This window comes from Berghia stephanieae, chromosome 5 (genome assembly GCF_034508935.2).
Source record: "Berghia stephanieae isolate SIO BIC M18660-M18661 chromosome 5, UCSD_Bste_1.3, whole genome shotgun sequence".
NCBI classification, from domain to species: Eukaryota; Metazoa; Mollusca; class Gastropoda; order Nudibranchia; family Aeolidiidae; genus Berghia; species Berghia stephanieae.
In genome coordinates this window covers 34415298-34435768 of record NC_088364.1, presented here as the reverse complement: position 1 = coordinate 34435768, position 20471 = coordinate 34415298, and the positions used below count along the sequence as shown (strand labels likewise).

Below are 20471 nucleotides of genomic sequence, written 5' to 3'. Positions count from 1 at the left end.
ATTCGGCTGATGAATAGCAGAGGGCTACTATGGTTGTCCTGACTGTTTTCGGATCTGCTCCCCATGGCGTGTAAGTTTTTGCCTCTTTTCTTAGGAAGTTGTTTCTTGTGGCCACCTTTGCTTTTGTTTTCTTTGTGTTCTGAGAAAAGGACATTGTGCGGTCTACGGTAACACCGAAGTACATGGGAAATGTGTTTTTATCCAATATGTTCCCATTCCAGATGTTCAGTTTCCTGTTTTCTTTAGGCTTGGCGGTTCTTTAAATGGAAAGCACACACTTGAGTTTTTCCTGGGTTGGCAAGTGAGTTCTTTAAATGTGGCCTCAGAGAGTGGCTCCAGGACATCCATTAGTCTCTCCTCAATGGTCTTGAAATCAGAGGCCTGGGACACAAGACACAGATCATATAGAAACCCCCTGATGTTCTCAAAATGAGGTTGGTCGTTGGTATAAACGTTGAAAAGGATATGTGCAAGTACCGATCCTTGAGGGAGTCCGTTCTTTTGTGATCTGCTTTTCTTCCCATCCATTTCCACAAAAAGTGACGGTTTGACATAAGGAATTTTATTATTGCAACTATTTTTGTGTTACGAGTTACCCTTGCAACCTTTAGGAGCAGTTTCCTATGATTTACTGTGTCATAGGCAGCTGCCAGGTCCACGAACACAGTTCATATAATTTGTTTGTTCTCGTAGAGATGACTGATCCTACCTCAATGGCGATAGGTCTGTATACTGATTTTGGAATGGGGTTGCCGACAGTTTTTGACATATCTGGAAGACACAAATGCAAGGTCTGGGTTGTAGCCTGTTATCCAGCAAGCGCTTGGAAAGGATGCTTCATGCGTCATAGAAGAGTGTCAGATTATATTGGTCAGCCCATTCCTCAACAGTATCTCCATCTTTGTTGTTCTCATTGTATCCCCATTTGGTGCTGTGGCAGTTAAAGTCACCTATCACAATCATTGGTTTCTCACTAATGGTGGATGTAACTGGCCACTTGAATGGCGTTGGTGGAGGTTTGTTGACAGTAATATCACATTGAAGTGTCTGCTTTCAATTCTGAGAATTTCCACCTCACTTACTGTCATGTCCTGGTTGTATGTCACTATAGTTAACGCTACCGTGAATGTTGCTTTCATGTTGTTTGACTAAATGCATGCCAGGGATGTTTAGTGCCACGGTCTTGTGCGTCTCTTGTAGTTGTAGACAGTACAGAGTTGCGTCGCTGGATTACTACAACACACACAACACCAACATCTTGCAAGTATCTTTAACACTTTTTTAAATCATTAATAAACGGTGATACTGACAACAATAATAATTGTTATTGTTATTATTATTATATTGTTATTATTATTATATTGTTATTATTATTAGTAGTAATAGTAGTAGTAGTAGAGGTCTTGTAGTAGAAATAGTAATAGTATCCGTTGGACCAAGTACATAAATATGAATATTTATACAGCGCATTTCTACAGATAGCCGTGAGCAATGCGCTTCAAAATGTTTCATATTTATCCCCCCACTTCAACAAGCCGTGTGGAACCATATTTCTTTGTCATACAGCCTGTTAGGCGACCCTTGTGTACTTAAACTGTCACTACACTAACCGCCATTTCTGTAGCCAGATACTCATTCAATCGAGTGGGGTAATGTGTGTATAATTTTTCACGATTAGTCACCATCCTATTACTGATCACACTTAGCATTGGCATTGCTCGACTTTTGTGACAAGACGAAAACCGTACCGCTAAGCCATACGGTCCATTAGTTCTAGTAGATAGTATAAAAGTCTATAGTTTTGTGGCATCAGTGGTTATAATACAGTAGTGGTAGTGCAGTTATAGTTATAGTGTAGAAGTAGTAGTTGTCTTCTGTCAAAAGGGTCATCTGAGCGAAGAGATAGGAGATAGATTCGAATTTACTCTCTTCATTACATTGACCGTATGCTTTGACTTTGATCATTTGATACGCTGTAAAAAAAAAAAGTATGGTCCGCCTTAACCAAAGACAAGCAACCATCTTCGTTTCCCTGGACATAGATATGGTTTTGTTTACGGGAGGAGGGGGAACCATGATTATGGTTTTCCTATAAAATAAAAGAAGGGGTATTTTGGCGATAAAAAATATGATCGTGGCCTCCCTAGCTATCTCAGACTCGGAGTAAACAGCTTGAATTTATTCGCGCCAACTTCAGTTTTCTGCCTTAGCAACATGTAAACAAAAAGTTGGTTGGATGCGCATGACATTACTAAAGGTCAATTGCAGCATAGTTCGGGTCATTTATAAAAAAATCTGGGTCACGTTTAATGTCAAATATCCGGTCACGTGATGTTGTTTATTTTATTGCACCAACTTTACTGTTCTATAAAACTGCGATATTTTATCTTCTTTTGAAAAACAAATTGCCGCAGGTAGATTTCTGACATAAAGCTGCTTTGAAGAGTGAATTGAGATATTGAGTAATGGAAATATTGAAATGCTGCTGTCTGATGCCTAAAGAAGTTAATAACAATGGAAAAAAAATCCAAAACAAGATACACACAAAACACTCCATCCAAACAAAACAACCACCCACACAAAAGAACAATATAAAAACAAAATAAACAGAATAGACATTTCAATGTAATTTGCAACGACAAAAGATATGGTCTTTTCTGGTTTCCCCTTTGTCAACTAAACACGTTGAGTAATACACATTCATCTTTATAGAGTTTTAATCATGGTGTTTTGTTGACAAAGGGGAAATCCGAAACTTCAAAATCATTTGTGAATTAAATGGAAGCTTCTATTCTATTTATTTCAATTGATAATCACATATTGAGAGAATATCAAATTTTTAAAATGACTTATAAATCTACCCTTCACACAACCATAATTAGTTTTCTAGAACAACTAAACAACGACCTCTCACCACGTCTTTTCGTTTTTAAAAAATGACTAATGCACCTCACCCTCGGCACATCTCTTTGTTTCTGAACGACTTATAAAACTATCTCTGGATACAATATCCATATATCTATTATATGATTGTAGTTGAACCTTTTATATATATGACTCATAGTCACTAAACGTTAATATGTCGGGATGGATTGGACTAAAAAAAAAAGTGAAATCAGAAATAAAATGATGATAAATAATGTACTTCAAGTTTTGTGCAATGCAAGTAATAGAATTTACTCTCCATTATAGCGAAGTGATATTAAACCTTTTGGGGGTTATGTGGTCTTGTGGTATGGCACTCGCTTTCGGATCGGAAGGTCCTGGGATCGAGCCTCGCTCGGTGCATAGTTGAGTCCTTGGAAAAGGCTCTTTACTCACATTCTCTCACCGTACTCATGTGTAAAATGAGTACCTGGCCGTTAACAGCGTTGTCTGTCGGAAAAAAATTGTATTATAGCCTTATAGGCGTCAGGTCTCGTTCTTTATGTTACGTGTTGTGTTGGTCAGGGATCCATTGCAAAGCGCTTTGAGCACGTTTAGTAAAGCTCAAATTTATAAAAGCTCAAATTCAAACCCATGTTTCATATCTATGGCTACACATTCAATTTCCAGCACATAATTCATTCCGACATTATACCGCTTTGAGACAGTGGTCACGTAATAGAAAGAAAATTGTCATTATTACTCTTTATTTTCTGATGGTCTAAACAGTAGAGTGCCTGGCGCGTAAATGACAGTGACTTCCCTCTCTCTCCTTTCCTAAGGGAATGAGATTAGTGGAAGAGTAGCGTCCCTTGATTGGACGTCACCAATAGTCTGTGACGTCATCGGCGGAAAAGTTATTCGCGAGGACGAGAGACGCATGCGCACAACCAACATGACGTTCTCTCTCTAATAACTTTTCCGCCAGTGACGTCACAGACTATGGGTGACGTCCAATCAAGGGACGCTACTCTTCCGCTAATCTCATTCCCTAGAGTATGATTGGGAAGCTGTGTCTCACCCATACCACACGGAAATTACTCATAATAGATCCAGTGTCATCCGATAATTTTTCTGTCAAAAATACCATGGAATTATTATTGTGAGAAAAGGGCTTAAGATTTTTTTTCTCTATTCATATCCAAGCAGAGTATTAAAAAGAACCCCTGCAATTAAAGATTATTGAAAATCGAAGGGGGTCAAATAAGTTCGATATAATAATGATAATATATTAAATTTCAACACAAATTCAATATATATTATCTAGAATATCGATGAAATTTAAAACAGTAAATACGGGTGTTGAATGATAAACTAATATTCGGTGTGGAATTTATTATTTGCTTTCTTGGTGCCTAAGAAATTCGTTGATGAGGGTGTGAGGTAGGTTGTCAGAAATTCATAAAGAGCAAATATTGTCATTTGCTTATTGTATTCATAGCGATTAACTCATAGAAATATTACTCTTTTCATTAATGAAGCCGACTTAATGATATAGAAATTGTAAATATGTCAAGAAAATGTGTTAGAAAAATGTGAAAGATACTCACTTATGATGGGAATGACCAGTTTGTCTTTTTGGTGTGTATTACAAGTAGCTATAGAATTAATGAATGCTTGCCAGTCCTGGAAATTAATAGTGAAGGGGACCGAACTGGCTAAATGGCAGGTAATTTTCTGTTTGGTTAATGCTTAGTACAACGCGAACCATCCATTTAATATAATATAATTAAAATATTAACTTAACTTTAAGTTATAATTATTTATGCTACCATTACCACTACTATTACTACTAAAACAACTACAACGTTAGCTATTTACACTCCTGCTAAAACAACAACAGCAACAACAACAACAACAACAACAACAACAACAACAGCAACTACTACTACTACTACTACTACTACTACTACTACTACTACTACTACTACTACTACTACTATTACTACTACTACTACTACTACTACTACTACTACTACTACTACTACTACTACTACTACTATTACTACTACTTCTGCTATTACTACATCAACAGCAACAACAACAACAACTACTACTACTACTACTACTACTACTACTACTACTACTACTACTACTACTACTACTACCACCACTACCACTATAACTACTACCAATACCGCAACATCAACCAGTAATGTAAAACGTTCTGCTGCTACTATTACAACTTGTAGCTACAGCAGTTGCAATAGCGGCAGGAGCAGTAGCGATTACAACATCAATACTTTTGCTACTAACAATAATGATAACACATGTTTAACACGGCCTGTGTTTGGAAAATAACAAGCTTATTTTACTATATTATCTTTGTTATTTACAAGAAGAAAAACAAAGCGTGACTAAAGTAGCAAGAAATTCGATCGAAAACGATTGCACAAGGTATCAATTATGACACCAATTATAAGCTTGCCTTAATATTATAAAGTATAGTTTCTCACATTCGTTTTGTTATAGATGATAATTATTCTTATTTTCTCGAGTGGATTAAATATAAAGGTTTTTTCATTATATATCGATTTTATAATTTGATATTTTCTATCATCTACATTCCGCATATTTTCTCTGTGTTCTTGCTTCGCCAAAAGGGCGTTGAGATGGATACATTTATAATCCCACACTGTTATCAATACAATGCAATTTATGAAATTGTAATACTGTTATTTGGGCGAGCATAATAAAACGGCTTCTTGAAGCCTGACTCCTGACTTATCTTACAGTTGTCTGGCACAATGATGATGATGATGATGATGATGATGACGACGACGATGATGATGATGATGATGACGATTATGATGATGATGATGGCGATGAAGATGAAGATGATGATGATGACGATATGAAGATTTTATCGTGTTGATGATGACAATGACAATGATGATGATGATGATGATGATGATGATGATTATGAAAATATTGTTGAAGATGATGGTAGCTATTACTACAACTACAACTATACTTCTTCCTCTGATTCTGAAATTACAACTACATCTACCACACAACCATCACCACAATCTCCTCCTCCTCCTCCTCCTCCTCCTCCTCCTACTACTACTACTACTACTACTACTACTACTACTACTACTACTACTACCACTACTACTACTACTACTACTACTACTACTACTACTACTACTACTACTACTACTACTACTGCTGCTGCTGCTGCTGCTACTACTACTACTACTACTACTACTACTACTACTACTACTACTACAACTACTAATGATAATATTGATAATGATGATGATGATGATGATAATAATAATAATAATACTATTACTACTACAACTACGACTCGTACTACTACTACTATTACTACTACTACTACTACTACTACTACTACTACTACTACTACTACTACTACTGCTGCTGCTGCTACTACTACTACTACTACTACTACTACTACTACTACTACTACTACTACTACTACTACTACTACTACTACTACTACTACAACTACTAATGATAATATTGATAATGATGATGATGATGATGATAATAATAATAATAATACTATTACTACTACAACTACGACTCGTACTACTACTATTACTACTACTACTACTACTACTACTACTACTACTACTACTACTACTACTACTACTACTACTACCACTACTACTACTGATAATAATTCAAATGATGATGATGATGATGATGATGATGATGATGATGATGATGATGATAATAATTATAATAATAATAATAATTTTCTGGGACCAACTCTCAAGGACAGTACAGTTAAAAAATTGGACATAATTTGCATTCCAGATTTCATATTAAAATTCACTCACTGGTTGTCTATATTTGGGCGATCAATTTGATGGAGGTACATAATTTGTGAATCTGTGCGCTCTTTTAATTCATTTTAAACGTGGGAATTATTGGAACCACAACTCCATAGTATAGTATGCAGAGGTAGTGGATCATACCTTGCAACAGGGTAACATTTTGTCTACAAATGATGCGATGTCAAAAAATATTAAATAATGATTAAAGATAGCAAGGATCATTTGTTTATTTTTATTTGCAACTTCCGAGAATCCTAATGGTGCAGAAAAGTGCATCATTCTCTAATTCCACAGTCCTTGGAAGTCTGTAATTGTACGTATTCAATCATAAGGTGGCATAACTCTTTTAGTTGCAGGATATTGTATAGGCAGATTCTTGGGATTACGGGACGTAAATGAGAGAGGAAGGATGGTCTTTATTGACGACCAGCAGATATTAATTTAGTTTTTTGTTTTTGACATTCGCTCAAAACAATACAATGGAAATTAGATGCTGCCATTGTATTATTTTCAATTTTGACTCCAAAACTTATATTCACCTATCGATCGAGTAAAACTATCCTCAGCTTGACATCTTGACATGATAGACTTCAAAGAAATGTCAGGTTTGAATAATTATTCTTTGGACAAAGAGTTGCTCGTTATTTATATTTATACACTAAGCTGCTACTAATAAGATCTTGTCACTCAGAGAAAGATCGTGCGAAACATTTCTCCGCCGTTTCTCTCTAGTTTTAAAGTAATGTAATAGTTTTTTGGTCGTTGGCTGAAGAAGAGTTTTAGTCGGAAATGTTCTGTGTTTGGTATTTTGTTCTTTTTTGAAGCTGTAATGTTGATTGTTGTTTATTATTCGATTTTATAGATATAAACACACAGACTAGTTAAGGTTGTCTGGCCAAAATGAAAAAAAAAGTGTACTTTTTTATCGTCTTTTTGTTCTTTTTCTTCAAATAAAACGACTGAATTGGTCAGAATAATACCGTCGATATAAATATCCAAGAGAAACTTGCATTCGGACCAGAAAGTCCAGGCTTCGAATCCCGCTCTGAACGGCGTATAGTTGAGTCCTTGGAAAAGGATCTTTACTTACATAAAGCCACACGACCTTCTAATTAATTCTTGGGGTATGGGGATATTTCTTATCAAGACAAAGACGAAGACTGACCAGTAATCACAGCACAAATTACTGCTGTGGGTGGTTGTCATATTAGAACTAACAATGTAACTGCTACCTCAGCTCATACAGTTTACCTTATACTATATTACGTCTTATGTCATTATAATACGGTCAAAAACATCTCATATCGATCTATCGAAGATTAAATGACCCTCAACTTGCCACGGATTCATAATGCTCATTGCTTTAAATCCTTCAGCTTTTTCGCCATAATATAGATTCAGATTTATTTTCTCTACAGTACAAGTCGCCTTTAGGGTTTCATATCGTTATTGTCATTCTTATCATACACGTCACAGCATACAACTAGGTACTCTTTCACATCTGAGTCGAGTTGGGTAAATGTGTAAAATACTTTGTCCAAGAACAAGACATTGAGGCATCGTTTCAGGATAATTGATATTGTCATCCTACCCGTTACTGATCACGCTCACCATGGCTAGATTACAAAACAGAGACATACGAGCTATGTTTCAAATTATGTTTCCCTGTCGCGCTGTACTCAAATAATAATACGAATAACCTTTATCTGGCATCAAATGAAACTGTATTTAATTACCTATTCAACATAAGAACCGCTAAGTTCCCCAAACTACTGCATTCTGGGTACCCAATGGTCAACATTGTGACCAGTGGCTGTTTGTCCAATGTCATGATTGCATTCCTCATTGTCGCTTGAATCTGTTTCTCGTCTTCAAATCGTTGACCTCCCTGCAATTCTTTCACCTTCTTGATTTGTTTTTGCTCTTCTGTCAATAAATGAGGCACCCACTTTGCGATCGCCTTTCTGTAAACGGTTGCAACGGACTAGTTCACGTATCCTTCTACAAGTTTAAAAAAAATCTTCTTCTACACAAGCTTTCGTTCTCACAACAGTATCTCCACAAGTGACAACAGGAGGTCTCACATTGTGTTCCTCATCCTGCATGTCAGAACTCCCATATTCAACTTCCCCGACCCACCTTCTAACAATTCGAATTGAAGGAACAGTGTGCTCCAAAGCATTACAAAAGTCTCGTGTATTTCTACAGCAGATTTGCCGAGAAAAGTTGAAAATTTGATGACAACCCAAACACGGATAACAATGATTACCATTACGTTCAATGACTCGATTTGATTACGATCATACTTGTCTTAGCCATAGCTTTCTTGATATACATGCCGACGAGCCAAAGTTATAGGCCCTCCGAACCTCAACACGTTTCATAATTATTTCGGAACATGCAAGTTAAAATGCATTTCCCCGTAAGATATTTCATTTCAAGTATCGCCTCCACTGTGTCAAACCATTGTGATCAATACTCCCAAACTGGAAGACTCTTTGAAAATAGAGCCTTTGGCATTTTGAGACAGAATGATATAGATAGTATGCGCTTGGCTAAGAATCTCACAACATTGCCATCCAGAAGTACAACAAACCAACACACAAAACTGTGTATAACCTTGAACGTTTATTGTCTGGTTAATACAGTTAAGAGAGAATTACTCATAAATGTGGATGGCAAAAAGCAATAACAAAGACCCGAATGACGTCAATTTCATTCTATCTGTTGATAGTGTTAACGTAACATACATCTTGCAGTTGCTCAGGCTGCTGGTGGGCACCGAGGGTGGGCTGGAAAGTTTTGCAATTTCCCTTTTAATTTAAAATACATTCAATTTGGTATCTTAAGATTTGATATAAATACTTTCAAACTAATTGGCTTTGATGTATCAAAATTTCTAAGCTGTATAACATATCTGCATAACGTAATTGCTTTTGTTCCATTACGTGGTCAATAACCTCGGTCAAAAAAAAAATGAAAATGGCTGCACCAAAAGATATTCGATTCAAGCAGCGTGTTGATATTTAATTTCTGAATGTTGAAGGATATTCACCCATTGAAATCCATACCAGAATGAAACGTGTTTATGGTGACGATTGTGTTGATTATAGCACCGCTTTGCGAGAGGTAAGATTCGTGGACAGAGGACACCCGATCGAAATAAACCTTCGAGATCAAACTCGTTTGGAGAGGAACCGAGCTGCCAGGTGGGTCTTACGAATGTTGACAAGTGACATGAAAGAGCAACAAAAACAATTTTCTCCAAACTGGGTATGAAGGTATAAATATGAAGACGAAGGTGATGCATTTATTCTGCAAATAGTCACTGGAGACGAGTCATGAGTCCACCATTTTGGCCCAGAAAGCAAACGCCAGACAATGGAATACCGACACAAGAACTCTCCTTGTCCGAATAATGTTCAAAGTTGGGGCGTCCATTAGAAAAGAGCTGCTCACGATTTTCTGGGACTTTGAATGCGTAGTTCATATTGATCTTTTGGAATAGGACAAAATAGTGAATATCAATCAATATGTTGCCACTCTGGAAAAACTGAGAGCCCGACGACAGAATAGAGTGCGAGCCATAAAAATGCGATATTGCAAGACGATAACGCTCGACCCCACATGAGTCAACAGACTCAACCCGCACTGGGGAAAATGGATTTCTTCACCTTGCCGCATCAAACCTACAGTCCCGCCGACCTAACACCTTCCGACTTTTTCTTCCAAAGGAGTATCTCAAAGGACACCGCTATGAAAGCGATAAAGATATGAAGGCTTCTGTCCGATCTTGGTGTAGAAGAAAAGGGCGTCATTTTATTTACCGATGGGGTACGTCAAATGGTGCGGTGTTGGCAGCTCTGTGTTGGTTATGACAGTGTCTATGTAGAAAAGTACAGTAAGCAATCTGTAGCTGAGATTGCAAAGTTTCTTTTGATGTATTGTTTTACGAAATATTCCAAAAAATGAGCGAGTTATTATGGAAATTGAAAAATTTTTCAGCCCACCCTCGTATTTTGTCAAGATAATGGTGATAATGATATTTCTTTACGACAAAGATTGCTCAATGTGGAAGTTAATAAGAAAACAATGTAATATCATAGGTATGCCTTTCTATGTTGAATGTATAATTGTAGAATCTGTTTTACTTCCCAGGAATCCACTTACGGCAATTTAAGTGTTAAAGTCAATAGAAATTATTGTTTGACTTAAAGCAAGGTTGACTTTATCCATTATCAGTGGAACTCATTTAGATAAAGTACTGAACAGTCCCAGGTTTGAGAGGTGTTTTTTTCCAATATGAAGATCATTTAGATCGATCATATTTGAAGGGCGAGTTTTCTGGCCAAATTTTAAATACATGTTTTTTCAGAGTACGGCAGTTAACTGGTTAAGAGTGTTGACGATATGCAGATTCCGCCGTAAATCTTACTGTAATAATAATAGTCTGTTTACTATTTTACAAGAGCAAAGCGTTTGGGAATATTGAAGTGATCAATATCAGTAAAGTTGTCCGATTTGTTTATGTCCAATTGCTGTGATTATATTTGTTTATGTCCAATTGCTGTGATTATAGTATAACATCGATGGTGTTCAATGACTCTATGTGATTATGATCCCACCCCCCCCCCCCTCTCCGCCATTTTGGAAGCTATTTTCGTGGAGCTGACATTTCTGTAAAACTTCTTAGAAATCTCAAGTTAAGCATATTTGACAAGTTGATGGTTATCTTAATTTTTCTACATATGGAGCAATATGATTATATGCTGTTTGTAAGAAAAAAAACATTTTTTTTTTGAGAATGTAGAAATGGGTACATAAGAAAAATTGTCCAAGTTTTTAAAAAATGTTTTATTACAGTTCGACCCAACATCTCATAACAATTTGGAATCGCTTACCACCTGAGACAATCCTGATACTTTTCATAGTTTACCATCACTTTGTGCTCAATAACATCCTTAAGCATCAAAACTCATCATTTGATTCGTTCAACAATCCTTCATCAATTTCCTTTATCAGTTGTTACTAATTTCTATTGAAATGCAGGTCGGTCTTCAAACAGGAGGTTTCTACATAACAACAACAACAGCAACAATAATAATAATAATAATTATAATAATAATAATAATAATAATAATAATAATAATAATAATAATAATAATAATAATAATAATGATTATGTGTCACAATTTTGTTAAAGACTATGAGTTATTTTGTCGATTTGTGTAAATGTTTAGTTTTTGAAATCTAATACAATAGTATTCGACGTATTAACAAGATATGAAGTGAGTAGAAAAGTGCCAGAAGACAATAGAGAATAAAAAAAATTTTTCGCGGCGGTGGTGGGGTTTGAACCTGCGACCTTATTGGTACGACAACTCCGCCTGGCAGGTGAGAGCGTGGCTCTACCGTGTGAGCTATCCACGAACACAAAAATATTCGTTTCAAACCCAAAGTCATTTCTAGATCCCTCTCTCACCCACTTCTTGAGATCGCCGATTCGTTCACCACCATCGCGAAGTAATTTTGACCAGCAGTTAAGCTTAATAGCCAATATTCTCATCACAAACATATAACATAGAAACGATTGAGACATTGAGTATGCTCCGGTGTATGGGGTGAATTTTTAATTCAGAAAAGCGAGTGGAGCAGGCACTTATGTTGGTAACAACAAGATATGAAGTGAGTAGAAAAGTGCCAGAAGACAATAGAGAATAAAAAATTTTTTTCGCGGCGGTGGTGGGGTTTGAACCTGCGACCTTATTGGTACGACAACTCCGCCTGGCAGGTGAGAGCGTGGCTCTACCGTGTGAGCTATCCACGAACACAAAAATATTCGTTTCAAACCCAAAGTCATTTCTAGATCCCTCTCTCACCCACTTCTTGAGATCGCCGATTCGTTCACCACCATCGCGAAGTAATTTTGACCAGCAGTTAAGCTTAATAGCCAATATTCTCATCACAAACATATAACATAGAAACGATTGAGACATTGAGTATGCTCCGGTGTATGGGGTGAATTTTTAATTCAGAAAAGCGAGTGGAGCAGGCACTTATGTTGGTAATAACAAGATATGAAGTGAGTAGAAAAGTGCCAGAAGACAATAGAGAATAAAAATTTTTTTTCGCGGCGGTGGTGGGGTTTGAACCTGCGACCTTATTGGTACGACAACTCCGCCTGGCAGGTGAGAGCGTGGCTCTACCGTGGCTCTACCTGCCAGGCGGAGTTGTCGTACCAATAAGGTCGCAGGTTCACACCCCACCACCGCCGCGAAAATTTTTTTTTTTATTCTCTATTGTCTTCTGGCACTTTTCTACTCACTTCATATCTTGTTGTTACCAACATAAGTGCCTGCTCCACTCGCTTTTCTGAATTAAAAATTCACCCCATACACCGGAGCATACTCAATGTCTCAATCGTTTCTATGTTATATGTTTGTGATGAGAATATTGGCTATTAAGCTTAACTGCTGGTCAAAATTACTTCGCGATGGTGGTGAACGAATCGGCGATCTCAAGAAGTGGGTGAGAGAGGGATCTAGAAATGACTTTGGGTTTGAAACGAATATTTTTGTGTTCGTGGATAGCTCACACGGTAGAGCCACGCTCTCACCTGCCAGGCGGAGTTGTCGTACCAATAAGGTCGCAGGTTCAAACCCCACCACCGCCGCGAAAAAATTTTTTTATTCTCTATTGTCTTCTGGCACTTTTCTACTCACTTCATATCTTGTTGTTACCAACATAAGTGCCTGCTCCACTCGCTTTTCTGAATTAAAAATTCACCCCATACACCGGAGCATACTCAATGTCTCAATCGTTTCTATGTTATATGTTTGTGATGAGAATATTGGCTATTAAGCTTAACTGCTGGTCAAAATTACTTCGCGATGGTGGTGAACGAATCGGCGATCTCAAGAAGTGGGTGAGAGAGGGATCTAGAAATGACTTTGGGTTTGAAACGAATATTTTTGTGTTCGTGGATAGCTCACACGGTAGAGCCACGCTCTCACCTGCCAGGCGGAGTTGTCGTACCAATAAGGTCGCAGGTTCAAACCCCACCACCGCCGCGAAAAAAATTTTTTATTCTCTATTGTCTTCTGGCACTTTTCTACTCACTTCATATCTTGTTGTTACCAACATAAGTGCCTGCTCCACTCGCTTTTCTGAATTAAATATTCGACGTATTGCGACTTTGAAATCACTGAATAGATGGTAACTCTATTTTCCAAGACACTTCTGTATGTAGAGGAGTGTGTTTAGGACAGACAATATTAAATTTTAACGTTCAAAAAAAAAAAAGCAACATTATCTACAAACACACTCCTTTTATTTTCGGCTTAATTACGACCGGTTTATGATAGAAAAGATTCAGACATTCGACTACAACTTGGCATCGAGTAATATCGATATTTTTATGATGTTGTTTCAAGACAATCTTCTGTTAGTTCATCGAAATTAAGATTTATCAAATATTTCAAAAACCTGTATATATACTTTTGGCCAGTTTGACGTAACGGACCTTTTCATCTCACTTAAAATGTTGTCGATACCGACTGCTAGACTACTATATCGGTTGATCATTGTGTGTTGTAATTCATATCGGAGACAGCCTACCATGTACCTCCGATCATATTCGGTACCACTTGGATCGTTGAGTTGTAAATAATAGAATGTAAGCATTGAGAGCGATATGTGTTTTGTAGTGATATATATATATATATATATATATATATATATATATATATATATATATATATATATATATATATAAACAATCAGACTACAAACGTTTAAGGTTACACCTAGTTTTGTGTAATGATACGTTTCATCTGGGGAGCCGTATTTTACTTAAACGCATAGCCTGGTTCAATAGGCTTTGATTAATTACATCTATTGTTCAACCTTTCAGTCACGAGTAAAATCGATCTTTTGATAACGTAGGTTGCTTGCAGTGCTTGCTTTAAACGAACAATGATAATAAAATTTGGTTTTCCCCGAAATGTCATTTCATTTATTGTATTATTTATCCTTGTCTTTTTACAAGTCGCATTTAATTTGGTCCTTAAAAACATTTAAAAATGTTAATCTTTTATTGTATTTTATACTTCGATATCCACCCTATCATTTGTTTTTCGGTTCACAACTGATAAAATAACTGGCGAAATTGAAGACACTCACCAATAATTAGTCAATTCCATGCCGTTCTTGGCAACGCTGCTTGAGACCCACTCATATTATACTTGTACCTATCGGGAGTGGCCAATCTCTAATCGGCTCGGATAATTGCGTTCTTAAATTAGAAGCAACACACTTCCTCTGACACTGGTTCATTTCACTTTAACCTCTTTTGTTTAGAAATAAATGGCGTGGCGAGGAACTTCACCTTCAGATTGAATGAGAACATAAGTGGAAACATTATTTCAAAATCAAATTTTAATTTGTGGTCCATTAACTTAACTGTTTGGCGACTAATCCGATTTAAAATTTAAAATGAAATGTTTTAAAGCATTTTACAGCGCTTTGAACACATGAAGGTCATATCCGCGCTAGTAAAAATGAAGAAATAGCCAAAACATTCTAAAATTACAAGTAAAAGCATCCAGAAAAAGTAAGAAATATGGGAAAATGGTTCAAATAGCGAACAGATGTATATTCCAAGAGTATATCACCAATGCACTTAGGTTGAAATCACAGTAAAGTCTCCTCCAGACACCAGCACATGGTCTCATTAAGAGGAACACACTCTAATGTTTACAAGATTTGTTCAAAACAAAACAAAAATTACTATCATTGTATGGCAGAGAGATGATTTACAAATATCATCTCCCAAAACTAACACCGTACATTTGACTGTTTCCCTCTCAGCCAAGGACTCCAGTAGGGACCAGAGGACAAAACCAAGTAATCCCATTCTAAGACAAAGACAGCGAGCAACTCAGAAAACAGATAGCGGGGGATAGAAGGCAAAGCTAGTGACCTCCTCCTGTCCATCAAGGGACGTCGAGATACCCCACCCAGAGTTCAAATTAAAATCTTGCCAACTTCTTCACTAACCAGAGATAGATAGAGCGATCATGAGGCCACTCAACTCTTTGTTATTGCCAGCCACATTTAGGTAGTTCTCACTAAATTGAATTAATCAGATTACAAACGTTTAAGGTTACACATAGTTTTGAGTGTTGGTTCATTATATCTCACTGGCAGATGGTATGAGTTTATCAACTAAACGCATAGCATCACTAGAGCGACTTGTACCTTCAACAGTTTCGCTCATTTTCTTGATTCCTGTAGTGAAAGAAATCTACGACCATTACACATATCATGAACTAAGTCTCTGAGCATTTCAATTCCAGTCTGGCATTCAACTTTAACCTTCCGATCCGAAGCCGAGTGCCATACCTTTAGACCACACAGGTACACTGAAAGCCCTTTATAGGCTGTCTTTCAAATGAATGCGCAATTAGTATTTTGAAATATTGTAATACACACACACATACACACATACACACACAATATATATATATATATATATATATATATATATATATATATATATTTACACGCACACACACGACACTCAAACAAACACACACACACACATACACACACACACACACACACACACACGGGAAGGATGCAGGCTATTTTTTCACATAGCACTTTCTGAGAACAACGCGATATCAGCTTGTGGGGTGGAGAGCCATCGAGGGTCGGTCATTAATCCCTTATCAAATATTATTGGAAAAAAAATAGAATTGAAAACGACCACTTGAACATGCGACGATTGATTGGGGCTCTTTATCGGTAACACTTCTGTTTTATCGCCGGATGTTTTTAAAAGTTCATGTTCTTTTTATGAATTCCTTTCTCACATAGCAATGATGAAGTGGCCATAGTGAAGTGGGACTTTTCATGGCATTGATCCATGCCTGTATTCCATTTCATGTTTTCAGGAGAATAATAATGCACGAACGTAGTCGTGGGTAATGATTGATGATGAACTCTTGATATGAATATAATATCAAATATTGTATTTCATAAATTTGATACTCCGATAGGATAATCGATTCCATCGTATGATATTGAGACTACTTGTCCAGTCTCTCTCACCTTCACCTCTTTCAAGCTCAAAAATATTGACAAAGAGTATCTGGTTTTAAAACAGTGCACATACGTGTGTGCACTTTTACATTCGTGTCTTCTGGACTGGGATCCTTGACTTCCGTCGTTGGCAGGGGAGATCACTTTGATTCCTTCTACCTATTTAAACGTAGGGGACTCGTTCAAACTAGTCCCATATTATATCTAACCTTTCTTTGGTGCTTTAAGATTGCTGATCATCAATCCTTACTTACTTTACACTGACATTGAAATGCCCAGATAGAGTAGCAAGGGTTGTTAAATCTCTAAAAACGAACATAAAACAATGAAGAATTAATTCTTTAATTATCAAAATATGGTACCTAAATCTTTAATTCAAATAAAAATGAAAATGAATTAATGCTAAGCTAGTTAAAGCGTTTCCTCTTTATCTAAACAATGTTTCAACGTGTAAAAACATTGGAACCAATGGATGAAATCCTTCATAGCCAGTAGGTTCATGGAGCCAGCGTTTATTCGGTTTCTTAAGAGTGAAAAGGACAATAGCAATGGCTTGCTATCCTTTTGATACCACCCTAGTCTATCACAAAGTACTTTACACCAGATCTAACAGACCCAGCTACCCAAGCACTGCTTTATGGACAGGAGAGTCAGAAATAAAATCTAGACTGCACCACCCGGGATTGATCTTGGTCCAGTTTCGTGTGAAACGAGCGATCTACAACTATGGTGACCCACAGGAACAAATGGAAAGGCACAAGATATTGTTGTGTTTGCATCGTGAACAGGGAGATGAAAAGACCATGTCCTAGTCGCCTTGTCGATGGTATAAACATATCATGTTGTAAATTCTTAAAAACTTATTTTTCATAACTTATTTTGGTAGCACCATTCATTTTTCCAGTTGTTATACACATCTAAATATTTTTGTATAATTGATATTGTTTGAATAAAATTTGGATATATAATGTGGAACATTTATTCATTATATTTTCTACTTTTACGGTAATTTATTTACATCAATTCATCCAATAAATATAACCCCAGACATTGCTATAGGTTGTAATTAGGGTTGTAGCTTTTAGGACAACAAAACTAAAAACACGACGAAACACCAATGGAATCAGAAATTACATAACAATAGTATTCGTATTATATATTTTCTCTTTCAAAATATAAATTTTTATGCAAATATCCACTACAATACAGTAACACACACACACACACACACACACACACACACACCATTGCCTTACTAAAATACACAGTTGGAATATTTGCTTGTATTTTCAAACGGGCTATAATTATAACAGTAGGTGTAAGTGTTTTCCCAAGAGAGGTCTATTAGAACCCGAGTCGTCATGTTGTTGTAACTTCTCTCTTTGTAAAACGGAGGGAAAGATCTAACATCAGGATGGAGTAAAATCCATTTCGCTGGGTCCTTGGATGTGACACTTCACAAAGGACAAAGAAGACATTTTCAATTATTATTCACTATTGAAGTAAAATCTTTCAAAGCTGCGATCGCTGTCCTGCTTTATTTTACCATCCACCTGTCAATAAAAGGATACAGCTAGTTAACTGATAAAGATTTCTTGAAAGTGCTAAATAATGACAGTCATTGTTTATAATACCGGTACATTGGGGTTATTGTTAACGATTCATTAGATACGAAAGTAACGGCAGCTTCGATTCCAGCATTGTATGTCTTTTTGAGCCTAAGGCATCTTGCCGCCATAAAGACCCGAACTCATCCAAGTGTGAGAAAGCTTCCGTTTTAACACACGATATGTGATGAAAACTTTAGTGCAAAATAAAGTGTATCATAAACAGGAAAAATATTTTTTTTTAAAGAAGAAAATTTCTATTTAAAAAAATTAGAAATAAGAATAGAAATGAAGCAAAAAAATGTTATCAAATGCGTTGGTGGACATCATAAAGAATATAACACAATTCTGTTAATTGAATAAATAATTATGTGCAATAGCAGCCAGTCTTTAAGACAAAGGTCTTTGGTATAGTTCAGTTTGTTTTGGAAAGGAACCCCCGGGACGGGGATTGGAGTGGAGGGGAGTTATAAAACAGACACTCTGAAACATTATTGAATGCTCTTTAAAAGAATTTATATAATTATATATCGTACTATATATATATATATATATATATATATATATATATATATATATATATATATATATATATATATATACACCATGATATAAGCACTTAACAGTTTATTTTATATCTCAGTGATTACACATAGACGGGAATTGCAAGATGTTAGGTGTAAATAAAATGTTTAACATTGACAATGGCAAGCGAAGAATTTATCTCTACACTCCATACACTACATATTAATTCAGAAAAGTGAGCGGAGTGAGCATTTATGTTGATAATAACAATTAATGAAGTGATTAGAAAAGTGCTAGAAGACAATAGAGAATAAAAACTTCGCGGCGATTGGGGGGGGGGGGGGATGGTCCGAACCCACGACCCAACGGGCACTTTTCTACTAACTTCATTTCTTGGTAGTATACACTACATTCTGTACATAATATGTGTCCCACTGCAACTAATTTGTATCATGTCGAGGTGAAACACATGGCGAAAAGCGAACTTATTGTTTATAATTATCAGGAATATGAAATTTTAGTTGTTTTGTTGTTTGTTTGTTTTTTGCACACAAAGAATATTTCCTCATCCCAAGGTCTTCTTGTTTCCGGTCTGACAACCCAAATTATCATGGTTTCGTTGTTGTCATGGAAATACTCCCAAACCAACGCAAAATATGGTCTATTACAACGATTTTAAATCCAGTCCATAATTTCGTTCGGTTATCAGACCTGCAAATGTGTGCATCTCGATCCATACCCTCAATAAAATTAATAAACTTCAGCAATTTTTCCTAATTTTTACAAACCCAGCTACCTAATCACTGTTGTGTGCACAGGAGTTCAGAAAAAGTATCCACTTCACCTGGGATCGTCCAATGTCCCTGTGCGGGTGACGCGAGTGCTCAACCAACAGAACTGTCAGGACCCCCATGAAACATGATAGAACAGCATAACAAATAGGATTAATAAATATCTGTAATTTCTGCGTCTGCTATTTTTTTTTCTAAGCACCGTTTTAATTTTTTTTAAACCGGCTGATTATTATTGATTTTGATATTTTTATCTTACGTGTGTTCAAGTGTAAAATGACCAGGGTAATTATCTTTGTCAAAGATCTTGCCAATGGCACTTGGCTTCAACAGTCATGACATCACTTCCCTCGTAATGACGCATAGTAACTTAGTAACTGGCTCTAAACTCTCGGAACAATGGCGGACGCCCTTATGAAATATATCTCCGACGAGCATAATCGTGTATCCATAGGAGAAAAACATTATAAATATGATCATGTTTTGACTTTTATACATTCTGATCACATGGCATATGAAAAGTTTTAGCCAGCATGAAGAATATAAAGTACCAATTTTCTTTGTTTCGAACCACGCTGCTCCCGTTGCTGGGCGACGTGACATAAGACTATTGAATCCAATTAAACCATTATGGTTGCCTTCCATTTCGAACAATGACTCAGCTTGGCTGATAGGACGTGCATTGACAAAGCACAGTTTATCAGTTTGGC

The 20471-nt window shown here is 36.5% G+C and overlaps 1 protein-coding gene and 1 long non-coding RNA gene across 4 annotated transcripts in view; one reads left to right on the top strand and one right to left on the bottom strand.

Annotated features, from left to right (window-relative positions):
- The window catches only part of LOC144972805 (uncharacterized), a 35872-nt gene extending 29000 nt beyond the window's left edge, over positions 1 to 6872 (bottom strand). Inside the window, exon 1 of the long non-coding RNA XR_013645432.1 lies at positions 6738 to 6872. This is a non-coding gene — a long non-coding RNA (uncharacterized LOC144972805). The remainder of the gene's footprint in view (positions 1 to 6737) is intronic.
- LOC144972801 (choline O-acetyltransferase-like) overlaps positions 1 to 20471 on the top strand; it is a 241606-nt gene that overhangs the window by 104650 nt on the left and 116485 nt on the right. The window lies entirely within an intron of this gene.